We start from the raw sequence: 18879 nt of genomic DNA on the forward strand, positions 1-18879 counted from the left end.
CATTGTCCAGGCCAATTCCGCATTATTGTCTGTCCCATCTTGTGTCATTGTCTGGCCCATCTCATGCCATTCTCTGCCCCATCCCGCGCCATTGTCCGCCCTATCTCACGTCATTGTCCGTCCCATCCCGCCTCATTGTCTGTCCCATCTCGTGTCATTGTCTGGCCAATCCCGCCTCATTGTCCGACCCATCCCGTCTCATCGTCTGGCCCATCCCGCCTCATTGTCTGCCCCATCTTGTGTCATTGTCTGTCCAATCCTGCCTCATTGTCTGTCCCATCCCGCCTCATTGTCCGTCCCATCCCGCCTCATTGTCTGGCCCATCCCGCGTCATTGTCCGTCCCATCCCGCCTCATTGTCTGGCCCATCCCGTGTCATTGTCCATCCCATCGCGCCTCATTGTCTGGCCCATCCCGCGTCATTGTCCGTCCAATCCCGCCTCATTGTCCGTCCCATCCCGCCTCATTGTCTGGCCCATCCCGCGTCATTGTCCGTCCCATCCCGCCTCATTGTCCGTCCCATCCCGCCTCATTGTCCGTCCCATCCCGTCTCATTGTCTGGCCCATCCTGTGTGATTGTCCGTCCCATCCCGCCTCATTGTCTGGCCCATCCCGCCTCATTGTCTGTCCCATCCCGCCTCATTGTCTGGCCCATCCCGTGTGATTGTCCGTCCCATCCCGCCTCATTGTCTGGCCCATCCCGCATCATTGTCCGTCCAATCCCGCCTCATTGTCCGTCCCATCCCGCCTCATTGTCTGGCCCATCCCGCGTCATTGTCCGTCCCATCCCGCCTCATTGTCCGTCCCATCCCGCCTCATTGTCCGTCCCATCCCGCCTCATTGTCTGGCCCATCGCGCGTCATTGTCCGTCCCATCCCGCCTCATTGTCCGTCCCATCCCGTCTCATTGTCTGGCCCATCCCGTGTCATTGTCCGTCCCATCCCGCCTCATTGTCTGGCCCATCCCGCGTCATTGTCCGTCCCATCCCGCCTCATTGTCCGTCCCATCCCGCCTCATTGTCTGGCCCATCGCGCGTCATTGTCCGTCCCATCCCGCCTCATTGTCCGTCCCATCACGTCTCATTGTCTGGCCCATCCCGTGTCATTGTCCGTCCCATCCCGCCTCATTGTCTGGCCCATCCCGTGTCATTGTCCGTCCCATCCCGCCTTATTGTCCGTCCCATCCCGCCTCATTGTCTGGCCCATCCCGTGTGATTGTCCGTCCCATCCCGCCTCATTGTCCGTCCCATCCCGCCTCATTGTCTGGCCCATCCCGCGTCATTGTCCGTCCCATCCCGCCTCATTGTCCGTCCCATCCCGCCTCATTGTCTGGCCCATTCCGTGTCATTGTCCTGCCCATCTCGTCCCTGCAGGTCTCACAGCGCTCGGGCTCTGCCGCTTCTCAGACACAACATATTGTTCTATTGTCCTATTGTTCTAAGTGTTTGTGCTGCTCTTTACAGTGCCACCAAGATCTATGTCCCCCATAAACCACGGCCATACAAGTAAAGCTTCTCCTGCTCCTCGCCACGCTCCCCTAAACTAAATCATTCATTTTATTTCATGTAACATAAAGTCTGGCTGTGTTCTCCGCGCACGGCACCGTGACGGATACGACTCCACAGATACTTTCATGTCGCGTCTCCCGTCCCATAAAACGTTGTCCTCTCGCAGCTAAACTGATTGTATCGGCCCCGAGCGAACTGATGGCTGAAACGTGCAGCTCCGTCCATCCATCACCACCATACTGGGAATAAAGCTGTTAAGTGGCGTCTGCCCCTCCCCCGCCTGCTGCTCAGTTACATGGCTGAGAGATGGCGACAGGGAGACACATTTCCTCCAGCGTTTTGGTTCTCATGTATGTGTATGTGTATGGCGGCTCTAATATATGCTTATGGCAGCTCTAATATACAGTATGTGTATGATGGCTCTAATGTATGTGTATGTGTATGTGTATAGCAGCTCTAATATATGTGTATGATGGCTCTAATGTATGTGAATGTGTATGGCAGCTCTAATGTATGTTTATGGCAGCTCTAATATATGTGTATGATGGCTCTAATGTATGTGTATGTGTATGGCAGCTCTAATGTATGTGTATGTGTATGACGGCTCTAATATATGTGTATGATGGCTCTAATGTATGTGTATGTGTATGTCGGCTCTAATATATGTGTATGATGGCTCTAATGTATGTGTATGTGGGCTCTAATATGGCAATATCGCAGCTCTAATGTATGTGTATGTGTATAGTGGCTCTAATGTATGTGTATGGCAGCTCTCATGTTTGTGTATGACAGCTCTAATATATGTGTTTGTGTCAGGCAGCTCTAATGTTCGTGTATGTGTATGGCAGCTCTAATGTTTGTGTATGTGTATGGCAGCTCTAATGTATGTGTATGGCAGCTCTAATGTTTGTGTATGTGTATGGTGGCTCTGATGTATGTGTATGGCAGTTCTAATGTATGTGTATGTGTATGGCGGCTCTAATATATGTGTATGTGTATAGCCGCTCTAATGTTTGTGTATGTATATGTGTATGGCAGCTCTAATGTTTATGTATGGCAGCTCTAATGTATGTGTATGTGTTTAGCGGCTCTAATGTTTGTGTATGTATATGTGTATGGCAGCTTTAATGTTTATGTATGTGTATGGCAGCTCTAATGTTTATGTATGTGTATGACGGCTCTAATGTATGTGTATGATGGCTCTAATGTTTGTGTATGTGTATGAGGGCTCTAATGTATGTGTATGTGTATGGCAGCTCAAATGTTTATGATGTGTATGGCAGCTCTAATGTTTGTGTAGGTGTATGACGGCTCTAATGTATGTGTATGTGTATGACGGCTATAATGTATGTGTATGACGGCTCTAATGTATGTGTATGTGTAAGATGGCTCTAATGTATGTATATGTGTATGGCAGCTCTAATGTGTATGTATGTGTATGGCAGCTCTAATGTTTGTGTATGTGTATGATGGCTCTAATGTATGTGTATGTGTATGGCAGCTCTAATGTTTGTGTATGTGTATGGCAGCTCTAATGTTTGTGTATGTGTATGACGGCTCTAATATATGTGTATGACGGCTCTAATGTATGTGTTTGACGGCTCTAATGTATGTGTATGTGTATGGCAGCTCTAATGTTTGTGTATGTGTATGACGGCTCTAATATATGTGTATGACGGCTCTAATGTATGTGTTTGACGGCTCTAATGTATGTGTATGTGTATGATGGCTCTAATGTATGTGTATGGTGGCTCTAATGTATGTGTATGGCAGCTCTAATGTATGTGTATGGAAGCTCTAATGTATGTGTAAAGCGGCTCTAATACATGTTTATAGCAGCTCTAATATATGTGTATGATTGCTCTAATGTATGTGTATGTGTATGGTGGCTCTAATATGGCAATATCGCAGCTCTAATGTATGTGTATGTGTATAGCAGCTCTAATGTTTGTGTATGTATATGTGTATGGCAGCTTTAATGTTTATGTATGTGTATGGCAGCTCTAATGTTTATGTATGTGTATGACGGCTCTAATGTATGTGTATGTGTATGAAGGCTCTAATATTTGTGTATGTGTATGAGAGCTCTAATGTATGTGTATGTGTATGGCAGCTCTAATGTTTATGATGTGTATGGCAGCTCTAATGTTTGTGTATGTGTATGACGGCTCTAATGTATGTGTATGACGGCTCTAATGTATGTGTATGTGTATGACGGCTCTAATGTATGTGTATGTGTATGACGGCTCTAATGTTTGTGTATGTGTATGACGCTCTAATGTATGTGTATGTGTATGAGGCTCTAATGTTTGTGTGTGTGTATGACGGCTCTAATGTATGTGTATGTGTATGGCAGCTCTAATGTTTATGTATGTGTATGGCAGCTCTAATGTTTATGTATGTGTATGGCAGCTCTAATGTTTGTGTATGTGTATGACGGCTCTAATGTATGTGTATGGCAGCTCTAATGTATGTGTATGTGTATGGCAGCTCTAATGTTTATGTATGTGTATGGCAGCTCTAATGTTTGTGTATGTGTATGACAGCTCTAATGTATGTGTATGTGTATGACGGCTCTAATGTTTGTGTGTGTGTATGATGGCTCTAATGTATGTGTATGTGTATGGCAGCTCTAATGTTTGTGTATGTGTATGACGGCTCTAATGTATGTGTATGTGTATGGCAGCTCTAATGTTTATGATGTGTATGGCAGCTCTAATGTTTGTGTATGTGTATGACGGCTCTAATGTATGTATATGACGGCTCTAATGTATGTGTTTGATGGCTCTAATGTATGTGTATGTGTATGACGGCTCTAATGTATTTGTATGTGTATGACTGCTCTAATGTATGTGTATGTGTATGACGGCTCTAATGTATGTGTATGTGTATGACAGCTCTAATGTATGTGTATGTGTATGACAGCTCTAATGTATGTGTATGTGTATGACGGCTCTAATGTATGTGTATGTGTATGACGGCTCTTTATGTTACATATAAAAATTCCCATTTATAGGTTTTTGTGCATTTTTTACTCTTGTAAAATCCTTTGCTGCACTGATACAATGTAACAAAATGCAGCTTCCATACGTGCACGCTGGGCTGCTGGCAGTGTGCATGCTCAGGGTGGAGCCAGTCAGGGTGAATGTCAAATGGGATCTGCATCTGGGGGTCAGGGCGCAGTGTGTGGGACTCATCGAGTTCCTGGTAAGAGTTCAAACCTTTACTGTTCACTGTATTACGGAGTGGGAGGTGCTGCACCTAAATATGATGCCTCTCTGCCAGGACATCTGTATGTTTTGCTCCAGGTAGACCTGCCCCCCTGGGTGCCGTCCTTCTCATACCCTCTTGTGCCATCCTCCTAACACCTGCTGATGCCATCTTTCTCATACCCACTGGTGCCATCTTTCTCATAACCGCTGGTGCCATCCTCCTAATACCTGCTGATGCCATCCTTCTCATACCCTCTGGTGCCATCCTCCTAATACCTGCTGATGCCATCCTTCTCATACCCACTGGTGTCATCTTTCTCATAACCGCTGGTGCCAACCTTCTCATACCTGCTGGTGCCATCTTCCTCATCCCTGCTGATGCCATCCTCATAACCGCTGGTGCTATCCTCCTCATACCCGCTGGTGCCAATGTGCAGAATCAATCGTAACTGAGGACAGCCTGTGTGTTGGAGGAAGGGGATGAATGAGTCTCTGTTTGACGTTTGGTGCCCTCTCACCCACATTGGCGTTGGTAGTTCCCCTCTTATGTGTGCGGTTAATGGTGGGATTGTGGTATATTCACAGGGCACAACCCCTGGCAAGTCCTTGTTACCTTAGGAGTCACAGGAACTGACCCCAGTGGAACAAAGGTATGGAACGTCTACGTATTCCACTACGAAGCACAGGACAACTGGGAAGTCTCGGGAGTCTGCTCAACCCAGATAACAAGGCCTGGGGCTTGTATTACTAACCTAGGATGGGTAGCTCGCAACTAGGGGGCATAAGGCGGTCAAGTCATCTGTGAGTATGAGTATTCTCTATCTCTTTTTCTACACACCTCTACTGGTATGGCAGAGTACAGTTCTACCTTGGACAAGGCCCCTCTGGCAACTCCTCTCCTCTACTCTCTACTGCAAATCACCTTCTTACTACAAGCACCTGGTCTCTACTTCAGCTACTAGCACCTGAGTCTCTTGCCAGATGGCAACTGTTGTATTGCACTGAACTGTATTGTTACCATGATTACTGTTCTTGTATTGCATTACATTTATCCTAAGTAAACTGTTCTACCTTGCTGAAGAGCTGGACTCTGGCTTATCTATTCTGCCCCCAAACACACCTGTACTTTTGGGTTAATCTCTTTTTGGGTGCTGGCGCAAATAACCCGTCCATTACACAGCTTCAGCGACCCCGGACCAGGGCGTCATGTTCCCGTCACCTCATGTTATACTTTACTGATTTCCGAGTCCAAATGAATTTCTTTGGCCCACGAGAGCCTCCATTCTGATGATCTCCGACCCCAGCATCTACAAATCACCGGCCACCTGGGTCACAGTCAGTCAGTGTTATTCATCTCTCAGTGGTTTTATTGTTTTGGCTGATCACTGTATATATGGAACCAGAGAGGGGGAGCGAGCCTCACCATCTATGATACACCCAGCAGAGCAGGAGGCGGCCATTTTAGCTCACTATATAGCAGAGGCCTTCGATGTAATTATGGGGGAGGCAGCAATATCCTGTGGGGCCGCACTCACAGACAGGACCCGACATGTACAATAAAAATAGTTTTCCACATGACCCTCCTTCCCCCATCTTCAATCCCTCCATCCCCCTGCGCCATTCCTCCATACCGAGGTGATAATTGAGCGCAGGATCGGCTCTGCAGACGTGAGAATTACCGTCTTCTCCCCACATCACAGCTCTATGGTCTCTGTATACCATGAGGGGGCCTAGGGAGTATACACAGAGAGGAGGGGGCCACTACATCTCTTCTGTAATATTCTGGGGCCCTCTGCTCTCACACCCCGGGGCCCTCTGCTGTCACACCCCGGGGCCCTCTGCTGTCACACCCCAGGCCCCCTGCTGTCACCCCGGGCCCCTCTGCTGTCACACCCCAGGCCCCTCTGCTGTCACCCCAGGCCCCTCTGCTGTCACACCCCAGGCCCCCTGCTGTCACCCCGGGCCCCTCTGCTGTCACCCCAGGCCCCTCTGCTGTCACCCCAGGCCCCTCTGCTATCACACTGGGGGCCCCCTGCTCTCACACCCCAGCCCCTCTGCTCTCACACCCCAGGCCCCTCTGCTGTCACACCCCAGGCCCCTCTGCTGTCACCCCAGGCCCCCTGCTGTCACACCCCAGGCCCCTCTGCTGTCACCCCGGGGCCCCCTGCTGTCACACCCCAGGCCCCTCTGCTGTCACCCCGGGCCCCTCTGCTGTCACACCCCAGGCCCCTCTGCTGTCACCCCAGGCCCCTCTGCTGTCACACCCCAGGCCCCCTGCTGTCACCCCGGGCCCCTCTGCTGTCACCCCGGGGCCCCCTGCTGTCACACCCCAGGCCCCTCTGCTGTCACACCCCAGGCCCCTCTGCTGTCACACCCCAGGCCCCCTGCTGTCACCCCCGGCCCCTCTGCTGTCACACCCCAGGCCCCTCTGCTGTCACACCCCAGGCCCCCCTGCTGTCACACCCCAGGCCCCTCTGCTGTCACACCCTAGGCCCCCCTGCTGTCACCCCGGGCCCCTCTGCTGTCACCCCAGGCCCCTCTGCTATCACACTGTGGGCCCTCTGCTGTCACCCCGGGGCCCTCTGCTGTCACACCCCAGGCCCCTCTGCTGTCACACCCCAGGCCCCCTGCTGTCACCCCCGGCCCCTCTGCTGTCACACCCCAGGCCCCTCTGCTGTCACACCCCAGGCCCCCTGCTGTCACCCCCGGCCCCTCTGCTGTCACACCCCAGGCCCCTCTGCTGTCACACCCCAGGCCCCTCTGCTGTCACACCCCAGGCCCCTCTGCTGTCACCCCAGGCCCCTCTGCTGTCACCCCGGGCCCCTCTGCTGTCACACCCCAGGCCCCTCTGCTGTCACCCCGGGGCCCCCTGCTGTCAAACTCCAGGGCCCACTGGGTGTGTTTACTGTCCGGATGGTTCAGGGGCATCAGGGACAGGGCCGTATTTGCCACTAGGCACCCGCAGGGAACACTTTTTTTATTATAAAAAAAAAAAACTCCGTAGGCATCGGCCCACGGGTGCCTTGTCCGCGCCGGGAGGGGGGGGGGGTGACGGGCCGGCCGGGAGCAGGATGGGTAGGCAGGCTGGTTCCCTCCCCCCATGCAGCGCCGAGGTCCGGGGTCTGGGGCAGGGGGTGAACTTCCGGCACACACAGTGTGACAGAGGCCGGAAGCTCACAGCCTGCTCCTGGCCGCCCCGTCTCCCCCCAGTCTCTCCCCCCTGCCCCACAGCCTCTCCCCTGCTTCCCCAGCCTCTCCCCTGCCCCCTTCAGCCTCTGCCCTGCCCCCCAGCCTCCCATTAGTTCCCATTAGTTATCGCCTAATGCGCTGGGCTGCCAATTATTTGTATGGGTCACTGGGAATGATCATCCTGAGCCTTCTGATTCATGAGGACAATGCCAGAACTACAGTAAAGACTGACACCAAAGTCATAGAGGTCATTCTGCATTTCAGTCTCTTTTTATCCATTTCTGGCCTGTGGGGAGCTGACAGGTGACGTCCTCCTCGAGCGCCATTAGTGGTTGTCACCGCCATCGCTCTGGTTTATTATTCTGCAGGAGCGGCTCACGGCCGCGGTCAGGGTCGTGTCCAGACTGAATTGACTCTGTGGGAGATGCTGGCGCCGCATGCAGCGAGGTTTTATTCCTGACGTCCCCCGTCCGCCTCTCCAGACGGATGTTTTCAGTTGCGCCTTCCTGCCGCTTGTTCCTTTTCTCACTTTGGCTGCTGGATTCCATGCTAAGATCTCTAATTGTCTTACAGTTACACGAGGGCAGAGAATCGGAACAGACGCCAACGCCGGACACTCTCTAATGGGATGGAGATTTCCTGAGATGAATTGGGAAACATGTGAAACCGGAGAAGAAACTACTGAAAGCAGCAAAACGTGAGACTGAAGTCACATAAGAATACAACAAAGATCTGGCCCCCGGCATACAGAACAATGTCACCTATATATTACATTGTCATCAGGATAAGCTGTTCCTCTCTACAGATTCCATATCTAACTGATCTAGGCCGTGTAGACTATCTGCTATGATGTCTCCATACACTGTGCATACAGAAGAGGAGATCCTGCTCCCCTATATCACACCATCAGAAGAAGCAGCAGCATGGAGGACATTATAGAGCAGTACTAAGTAGTATAGGCCGGGGGATGTTACACTTTCTAGAGCCTTCAGCAGCTTCTCTGAGTCTCCTATTTTTCTGGAGTTTTAGGAAGATGTGAGGTGGAGTAATGTAAAGATCCCTGATGGAAGACATTGAAATGGCTGATACAGCATACCTCAGTTACTGTGGTTATTTCTTTCTCCAGGCTTTAGCGCTGTCCTGTCTACAACTTCGTTTTTCCCCTCCTTGGAAATGAATGCAGGGAGGGCATAGAGAGGACTGTGCGGCTGCAACTGTATGACCACACAGCTCTCTCTATGATCATAGAGATGAGTGCAGGGAGGGAATAGAGGGCACTGTGCAGCTGTGACTGTATGGAAACACAGTTCTAGCTATGATCATAGAGATGAGTGCAGGGAGGGGATAAAGGGCACTGTGCAGCTGCAACTGTATGACCACAGTTCTATCTATGATCAGAGAGATGAGTGCAGGGAGGGAATAGAGAGGACTGTGCAGCTGTAACTGTATGACCACACAGTGCAGGGAGGGGATAGAGAGGACTGTGCAGCTGTAACTGTATGACCACACAGTGCAGGGAGTGGATAGAGGACTGTGCAGCTGTAACTGTATGGCCACACAGTTCTAAGATCAGAGATGAGTGCAGGGAGGGAAAAAAAAGGACTGTGCAGCTGTAACTGTATGACCACACACTGCAGGGATGGGATAGAGAGAACTGTGCAGCTGTAACTGCAGGGAGGGGATAGAGAGGACTGTGCAGCTGTAACTGTATGACCACACAGTTCTATCTATAATCGTGGAGATGGGTGCAGGGAGGGAATAGAAAGGACTGTGCAGCTGTGACTGTATGGACACACTGCTCTCTCTATGATCATAAAGCTGAGTGCAGGGAGTTTCTCATTTGAGGGCCAATGGTGTGCACAGGCATGTTGTGGCTCCATAGATGCATAGAGTTGTGTCTGCTGGGAGTTGTAGTGGACGGAGCAACAGGAGGTTTTCCCTTAAGGGATAATCAGCGTCACATTGCGGAGATTCCCTATTCGTTGGCGTCCTCGCGCTGCACGGCTTTTCTTTCCCTAATGTCGCTGTTTAAACATAATGAAGATGATTATTCCCGTAATGAGTTGTTCTAGAAATACGACAATTAGCGCATTATGTGGAGCCGTGCGGCTTGGACAGAAGCCTGGGAACGCGAGGCACGGCCAGAGTCGCCTCAAGACGACGGTGGCGGCTCCAAAATGTCACCATCTGCAGATCCGGATTATAGTGCAGCCGCATCCACATAAATCTTACAGAACGGCCAGTCCGGTCCATACTACTGGCTGTGACGGCTCAGAAGGTGTCAACGTGGGGAAAGTTACAATCTGAGCTTTACAAGTGTGGTTCTCGGACACTAGTGTGAGTAGACGCCAGCCCAGCACTGTAGTAGTGCACAGGTGTGATCTTGGTACCTGCTTATTTCTTTGCCATTGCTGTTCTATATGAATGTGTTTTTTGTATACCTAATAAACTTGTCATCAATTATTATTATTTTTTTTTTTTGGTGTGCTTCTTTGGTATCACACACCCTTTTCGTTAGTACCTGTTTTGTATGGCCGGTTTATAACCCCAAATTGTTGGTAACTTCCGGGCTTGTTGCGCATCACTTGGGCACTTGTCATGGCAACCTGGAGAGGTAGTTGACCCACCTGGGATGTCGGTACTGACACCCACACAGAGGGGAAAAATAACCCAAGGTAGATAGTGGTGTGTGTATGGGTGCAGGTGTGAACAGAGGAGTCCTGTGCGTTTCGTGTAAAAATAGAACTGTTTATTGTATTGCAGGTAGACAGTACACTCAATACCAGTAATGCAAATCTTGGTACAACTTGGTTGCTGACAATATAATACAATAGGTGCTTTTGAGGAATAGGTGCTTGGTAGAAGTGCTTTGCGGAGGTAGAAAGAAGAGGATTTGCTAGAGGAGCCCTGCCCAGTGCAGATCCTGTACTCTGCCAGAACTGAAGGTGATATATATTTAGAAGTAGATAAGTGATACTTGTACTCAAGTTTAGACTAATGTCTGACCACCTTCTGCTCCCTAGTGTCGTAGAACCCGTTCTAGGTGGATAGCATGAGCCCCAGTTGGTTTTCTGGGTGTAGCAGGTGCATGAGACTTTCTAGTTGACTTGCGCTGCGCAGTAGGATACGTAGACTTTTTACTCGGGTAGCTTAGTTCTACTGGGGTCAGCTAGTCTTTTATCAAGAGTCTTCCCTGCATGTTTTCGAGAGGCTCCTTGTGTGGGCTAGGGTGTTCTTAGGTGGCTTCTTTCTCCTTAAGGTAGCTTAGCTTAGTGGTTGTAGATGGAAAATCTTTAGTTGCATCTCTCGATAGTCCCTGTCAGGGGTCCTGGCCGGAGCCATGCCCTGGCTTACCTTCTGCAGGAACTGTTTTCTGTGTCCTCTCTCACTAGAAACCTGACTAGGACTAAACTAATGTCCTCCACCAGTTTAACTCCTTCTACAAGGGCTTTTGTGTACCCTCCTGTGAGTGGTGAGGATGAGTGTGGGTAAGAGAGAGGAAGAAGAAGATAGGAGAGATAGATAGAGCACCTACTAGTGGTCAACATCAAGCACATGGTACAATACATTTAACCCATTAACTTCCTCAGCTGTGTATAGTAGATATACAAAACAGTAGCAACACCTAATGGGGAACACAAGGCACTTTATCTCCCACTTTAACATGAGTGAGAACTTTAGGACAGGTGCACAAGAGAAAACATCAGTGGTGGGACCCCACACAGGCAGACTTTCCCTCCTCCCTGAATCCTGGGATGAGGGATTCCCCATCTCCTGCCCAGCGTGAAATCCTCCATCTCTTTGTCCTCAGGGGGTAAAAAGCTAAGTTTTAACCTTTCACCATCCATCCGTACACCAGCACGTTCCCATCCGTCACTGATAAGCATCACCTGGTGGGGGCGCTGCAGTTTAGTTTTACTCCCTAAATCAGGGGTGGGGAACCTTCTCCCTGTCGAGGGCCAGTCGGGTATTAATAAACTGTATGTGGCAGTTAGTAGTGCGACGCCCTGGCCCCTGGGGCCACTCCGCAATGCAGATGTTGTGAGGGTGCAGGAACCGGGGCAGCTGTAGGATGTAGTGGTCACGGTTTAGGCACGAGGGTGATACAGCTGGAAGCCGGGCTCCTGACCATGCGGGAATACTGGGCGTGCGATTCTTCGTTGTCCTTAGTCAGGGCACCAATTATCACACCAATGCCAAGGTTCAGAAACAACGGTAGTTGTATATTTATTGTAACGGTGGTAACTAGTAGTAACAGTCTCTCCGGATGCAACCGGGAATAAGGCAGAGTAATGGGTGATGCTGCAATAGGCTGTGAGAGTAGCGTGCTGAATGATGGGAGTAGTAGTGATACTGAAGCAGAGATGCTGGGTGGAGTGAGACTTGAATTGAATACTTGCTGTTGATGATTTGAGAAGATGATGATGAGAGGAACTGAAGAATGACTGAAGAATCGACACCCAGATGAGAATCTTGAGACTTGAGACAGGAACACAGCCAGTGGACTGAAGCAGCAGAGCACACAGAGGCCTCTCTCTTTTGCAGGGAGAGAGAGGACTAACATACAACCTATCCCCTTTATGGTAGGGAATAGACTGAGGTAGCACAGGAAGTCATATGGTAACCCAGCCAAAAGCTCGATGACCATTGGTGTTACCATGGAAGCAGGGCACAGTCACGTGACATCCAGCCATTGCATCATCACACCATTAGGCATATACAGAGGAATATACATGAGAAGTACCATCCTTGAACACTAGGAGGCGACATAATACCTTTTGACACTGATACCTGAATTCACATGCAATAAATGACTGAAATGGCAGACTTAAATACTGAGAAGGGGGACACAATACACACAGTTTGCAGTGGACCATAGCTTTCCAGAACAGAACTGTTTATAATGAAAGTGTGAGCATGAGAAGGGCTGTTCTGGGACACTGCAGTAGCGTGGGTTAGCAGCAGCCGGGGCAAGGCAAAGTATTGTTCCCCAATGCCCCTGCTATTGTAGTTAACCCTTTCTGATGCCTCTGATGTGAATCCTTAGTGATGCCCGGTAGCAAGAGTTAATCCCCAGTCATGCCCCTGGTAGCTCTAGTAACCCCCCCCCCCCCCCCAGTCATTCCCCTAGTTGCTCTAGTTAAGGCCCCCTCCCCCCAGTCATTCCCCTAGTTAAGGCCCCCTCCCCCCAGTCATGCCCCTAGTAGCTCTAGTAACCCCCCCCCCCCCCAGTCATGCCCATAGTTGCTCTAGTTAAGCCCCCCCTGTCATGCCCCTGGTGGCTCTAGTTAACAACCACCCCCCCTGTCATGCCCCTGGTGGCCCCCAGTGTCTGTCTCATAAAAAAAGTAAACATCCCACTCACTTTTCCTCTGCTCCCACACTGCCCAGGTCTTCTTTCCCCTCTAGCCTTAGCCCATCTTCAATTTCAGGTGGCGCGCGATGAAATGACATCATCACACGCGGCCCGCAGGAGAAGACGTGGTGCGCCGCTCTGGTGGGGAAGGGGACGGCACTCACAGCATCCTCCTGTATCATGCTGTTTATGCTGGCTCCTGCCCCACCAGAGTGGCACACGTCACAGGAGAGCCGCGGGCCGCATCGGGAGGTCTCAGGGGCCGGAGGTTCCCCACCCCTGCCCTAAATAATCGAAGTATAAACCCCATGTATAGTGTAGTATAATCGACATATTCAGCTCCAATACATCTGCTCCTATAATATAACATAAGGCGTCTGATTGTGAGGTAGTTTGGGCCCATCTGCACCATCCAATGACAGATATCTGTGAGGGATCTCATTAGCTGTCCCAGCCGCTGCAGAACCACAGAGGTCCAAATGACATGTGAACTGCCTTCTCTATATACAGCCTGTGTGAGCTGCACTCCATGTGTGCTTTCCTCTCTATTGTTAGGGAGATGCGCATACATGGAGAATAGCTCACAGACTGACGATAGAGAGGAAAGCACACATGGAGTGCAGCTCACACAGGCTGTATATAGAGAAGGCAGTTCACGTGTCATTTGCACCTCTGTGGTTTTGCACCTAAATGTGATGTCTGGATTTTAACAGCAACTTTAATAAACATTGGACTTTAACCCAAGTGCTATTTGTTGTTGACGTTGCTGCACGCCTGGTCAAGTGTGGATTCAAGGACCAATATCTGGGTGAGCTGACTATTTTCTCGTATAGAGAAGAAAGGATTCATGGATTGCAGCTCACACAGGCTGTAAATAGGGAGGAGAGCATACACAAGGACAGTTCATACACGGTACATAGGGAGGAGAGCATACACAAGGGCAGTTCATACACGGTACATAGGGAGGAGAGCATACACAAGGGCAGTTCATACACAGGAACATAGGGAGGAGAGCATACACAAGGACAGTTCATAGACGGTACATAGGGAGGAGAGCATACACAAGGGCAGTTCATACACGGTACATAGGGAGGAGAGCATACACAAGGACAGTTCATACACGGTACATAGGGAGGAGAGCATACACAAGGGCAGTTCATACACGGTACATAGGGAGGAGAGCATACACAAGGGCAGTTCATACACAGGAACATAGGGAGGAGAGCATACACAAGGACAGTTCATACACGGTACATAGGGAGGAGAGCATACACAAGGGCAGTTCATACACGGTACATAGGGAGAGCATACACAAGGACAGTTCATACACGGTACATAGGGAGGAGAGCATACACAAGGACAGTTCATACACGGTACATAGGGAGGAGAGCATACACAAGGGCAGTTCATACACGGTACATAGGGAGGAGAGCATACACAAGGACAGTTCATACACAGGAACATAGGGAGGAGAGCATACACAAGGGCAGTTCATACACGGTACATAGGGAGGAGAGCATACACAAGGGCAGTTCATACACGGTACATAGGGAGGAGAGCATACACAAGGGCAGTTCATACACGGTACATAGGGAGGAGAGCATACACAAGGGCAGTTCATACACGGTACATAGGGAGGAGAGCATACACAAGGGCAGTTCATATACAGTACATAGGGAGGAGAGCATACACAAGGACAGTTCATACACAGGAACATAGGGAGGAGAGCATACACAAGGGCAGTTCATACACGGTACATAGGGAGGAGAGCATACACAAGGGCAGTTCATACACGGTACATAGGGAGGAGAGCATACACAAGGGCAGTTCATACACGGTACATAGGGAGGAGAGCATACACAAGGACAGTTCATACACAGGAACATAGGGAGGAGAGCATACACAAGGGCAGTTCATACACGGTACATAGGGAGGAGAGCATACACAAGGGCAGTTCATACACGGTACATAGGGAGGAGAGCATACACAAGGGCAGTTCATACACGGTACATAGGGAGGAGAGCATACACAAGGACAGTTCATACACAGGAACATAGGGAGGAGAGCATACACAAGGGCAGTTCATACACGGTACATAGGGAGAAGAGCATACACAAGGACAGTTCATACACGGTACATAGGGAGGAGAGCATACACAAGGGCAGTTCATATACAGTACATAGGGAGGAGAGCATACACAAGGACAGTTCATACACAGGAACATAGGGAGGAGAGCATACACAAGGGCAGTTCATACACGGTACATAGGGAGAAGAGCATACACAAGGACAGTTCATACACGGTACATAGGGAGGAGAGCATACACAAGGACAGTTCATACACGGTACATAGGGAGGAGAGCATACACAAGGGCAGTTCATACACTGTACATTGGGAGGAGAGCAGAAAGGCAGCTCACACAGGTTGAAGATAAGCATACATGACATGCAGCTAATAGAGAAGAGAGCATATATGAAGGGCGTCTTACAGACTAACTACAGGGTAAGCATACATGTAGGGCAGCTCATACAGGCTACAGAAAGGAAGGAGAACATACATGTAGGGCTGCTCATACAGGCTATAGAAAGGAAGGAGAATATATATGTAGGGCAGCTTATACAGGCTGTAGATAGAGAGGAGAGCATGCATGGATAGCAGATCACTTAGCCTGTAGATAGGGAAGCATAAGTGGACTGCAGCTCACACAGGCTGTAAGTAGGGAGCAGAGCATACATGGAAGTGAGCTTACACAGACTGTAGATAGGGAGGAGAACATACATGGAAGAAAGCTTAAACAGACTGTAGACAATGTGCAGAACATACATGGAGCTTACATAGACTGTAAATAGGGAGTAGAACAGACAGGAAGTGCAGCTCATACAGACTGTAGATAGAAAAGAGATCTTACATGGAAGTCCGTCAATATAGGCCGTAGATAGAGAGGAGAGCATAAATGGAGGATAGCTCACACAGCCTGCAGATAAAGTGGAAAGCATAATGGAGGATAGCTCACACAGGCTGCAGACAGGAGAGCATACATGGAGTGCAATGCACAGTTTGGTGATAGGGAGATGAGCATACATGGAGAATAGCTCACAGACTATCACCAAACTGTGCATTGCACTCCATGTATGCTCTCCTGTCTGCAGCCTGTGTGAGCTATCCTCCATTATGCTTTCCACTTTATCTGCAGGCTGTGTGAGCTATCCTCCATTTATGCTCTCCTTTCTATCTACAGCCTGTATGAGCTGCCCTACATGTATATTCTCCTTCCTTTCTATAGCCTGTATGAGCTGCCCTACAAGTATATTCTCCTTCCTTTCTATAGCCTGTATGAGCTGCCCTACATGTATGTTCTCCTTCCTTTCTGTAGCCTGTATGAGCTGCCCTACATGTATGCTTACCCTGTAGTTAGTCTGTAAGACGCCCTTCATATATGCTCTCTTCTCTATTAGCTGCATGTCATGTATGCTTATCTTCAGCCTGTCTGAGCTGCCTGTATGCTCTCCTCCAAATGTAGTGTATGAACTGCCCTTGTGTATGCTCTCCTCCCAATGTAGTGTATGAACTGCCCTTGTGTATGCTCTCCTCCCTATATACCGTGTATGAACTGTCCTTGTGTATGCTCTGCTCCCTATGTACCGTGTATGAACTGCCCTTGTGTATGCTCTCCTCCCTATGTACCGTGTATGAACTGTCCTTGTGTATGCTCTCCTCCCTATGTACCGTATATGAACTGCCCTTGTGTATGCTCTCCTCCCTATGTACCGTGTATGAACTGCCCTTGTGTATGCTTTCCTCCCTATGTACTGTATATGAACTGCCCTTGTGTATGCTCTCCTCCCTATGTTCCTGTGTATGAACTGCCCTTGTGTATGCTCTCCTCCCTATGTACCGTGTATGAACTGCCCTTGTGTATGCTTTCCTCCCTATGTACTGTATATGAACTGCCCTTGTGTATGCTCTCCTCCCTATGTTCCTGTGTATGAACTGCCCTTGTGTATGCTCTCCTCCCTATGTACTGTGTATGAACTGTCCTTGTGTATGCTCTTCTCCCTATGTACAGTGTATAAACTGTCCTTGTGTATGCTCTCCTCCCTATGTACAGTGTATGAACTGTCCTTGTGTATGCTCTCCTCCCTATGTACCGTGTATGAACTGCCCTTGTGTATGCTTTCCTCCCTATGTACTGTATATGAACTGCCCTTGTGTATGCTCTCCTCCCTATGTTCCTGTGTATGAACTGCCCTTGTGTATGCTCTCCTCCCTATGTACCGTGTATGAACTGTCCTTGTGTATGCTCTTCTCCCTATGTACAGTGTATAAACTGGCCTTGTGTATGCTCTCCTCCCTATGTACAGTGTATGAACTGTCCTTGTGTATGCTCTCCTCCCTATGTACAGTGTATGAACTGTCCTTGTGTATGCTCTTCTCCCTATGTACAGTGTATGAACTGCCTTTGTCTATGCTCTCCTGTCTGCTTGGCCTGCTGCCATCTCTAACACTGAGAGGGAATGGGAAGAGCAGGAATCCCTAGAAACACACAGATTTTTCTAAGACTCCTCAGGGCTGTCGGCTAGGAAAAGGGCTCATACACTCTGCAAAAGCAATTCGCTTAATTTAGGAAACAAATTAATAATATATTCAGTGCAAAGGATTATAAGGTGTGAGATGCAACCTTCATGGCTGATTGATCCTATCAAGATCTGAGGAATCTGGTGGAGTCATCACTGTGATCTCTTTGTCACGTTTCTCATTCTTGAATAACAACTTTAGGAAATGACAGGTCACTTGCTATGCGATGTCTCCCTCCTGGTAGGGCAGCAGGGTCAGTGGATGGGAAATAACCCCAGTGGTGCCTCCTGTACAGACGTCACTATCTGCTGTGTTAGAAAGAATTCTCTAACATCACAAGATATTCATTCATTTTAGGGCATCATCAGTTTCCCTAATTTCTTTCAAAATTTATTAATTGGGTCCAGAAATTATTATTTTTTTTTCAATTTTGCTTTTGAGGCCAAGATTCTTCGTTTATTTTTTAAATATTTCCAAACATTGGAAATTGTAGATTTAATTTCTGACTTCCTGAGAGCGGATCCTGCGCTGCCTATGGGGAGCGGATCCTGCTGCTGTCCATTGGGAGTGGATCCTGCTGCTGTCCATAGGGATGGATCCTGCCGCTGTCTATAGGGATGGATCCTGCTGCTGTCCATTGGGAGCGATCCTGCCGCTGTCCATAAAGAGCGGATCCTATCACTGTTCATAGGTACCAATCCTGTTGCTTTTGATAGGGAATGCATCCTGCCACTGTCCATAGGGAGCTGACGCTGACAAAAGTAAGCAGTGGCTCCTGCCTCTGTTTATAGACCGGATCCTGCAGCTCTCCATAGAGAGTGGATCCTGCTGCTGTCTATTGGGAGCGGATACTGCCGCTGTTCATAGGTAGTGATTCTGCCGCTTTAAGTAGTGAATATTGCCGCTGTCCAAAGGGAGCAGCTCCTGCCGCTGTTAATAGAGAGCAGATTCTGTTGCTGTTTATAAAGTGGATCCTGCTGCTGTCCATAGGGAGCGGATCCTGCCGCTGTGCATAGAGAGGGGATCCTGCAGCTGTGCATA

Source organism: Dendropsophus ebraccatus, chromosome 10 (genome assembly GCF_027789765.1).
Source record: "Dendropsophus ebraccatus isolate aDenEbr1 chromosome 10, aDenEbr1.pat, whole genome shotgun sequence".
NCBI lineage: Eukaryota > Metazoa > Chordata > Amphibia > Anura > Hylidae > Dendropsophus > Dendropsophus ebraccatus.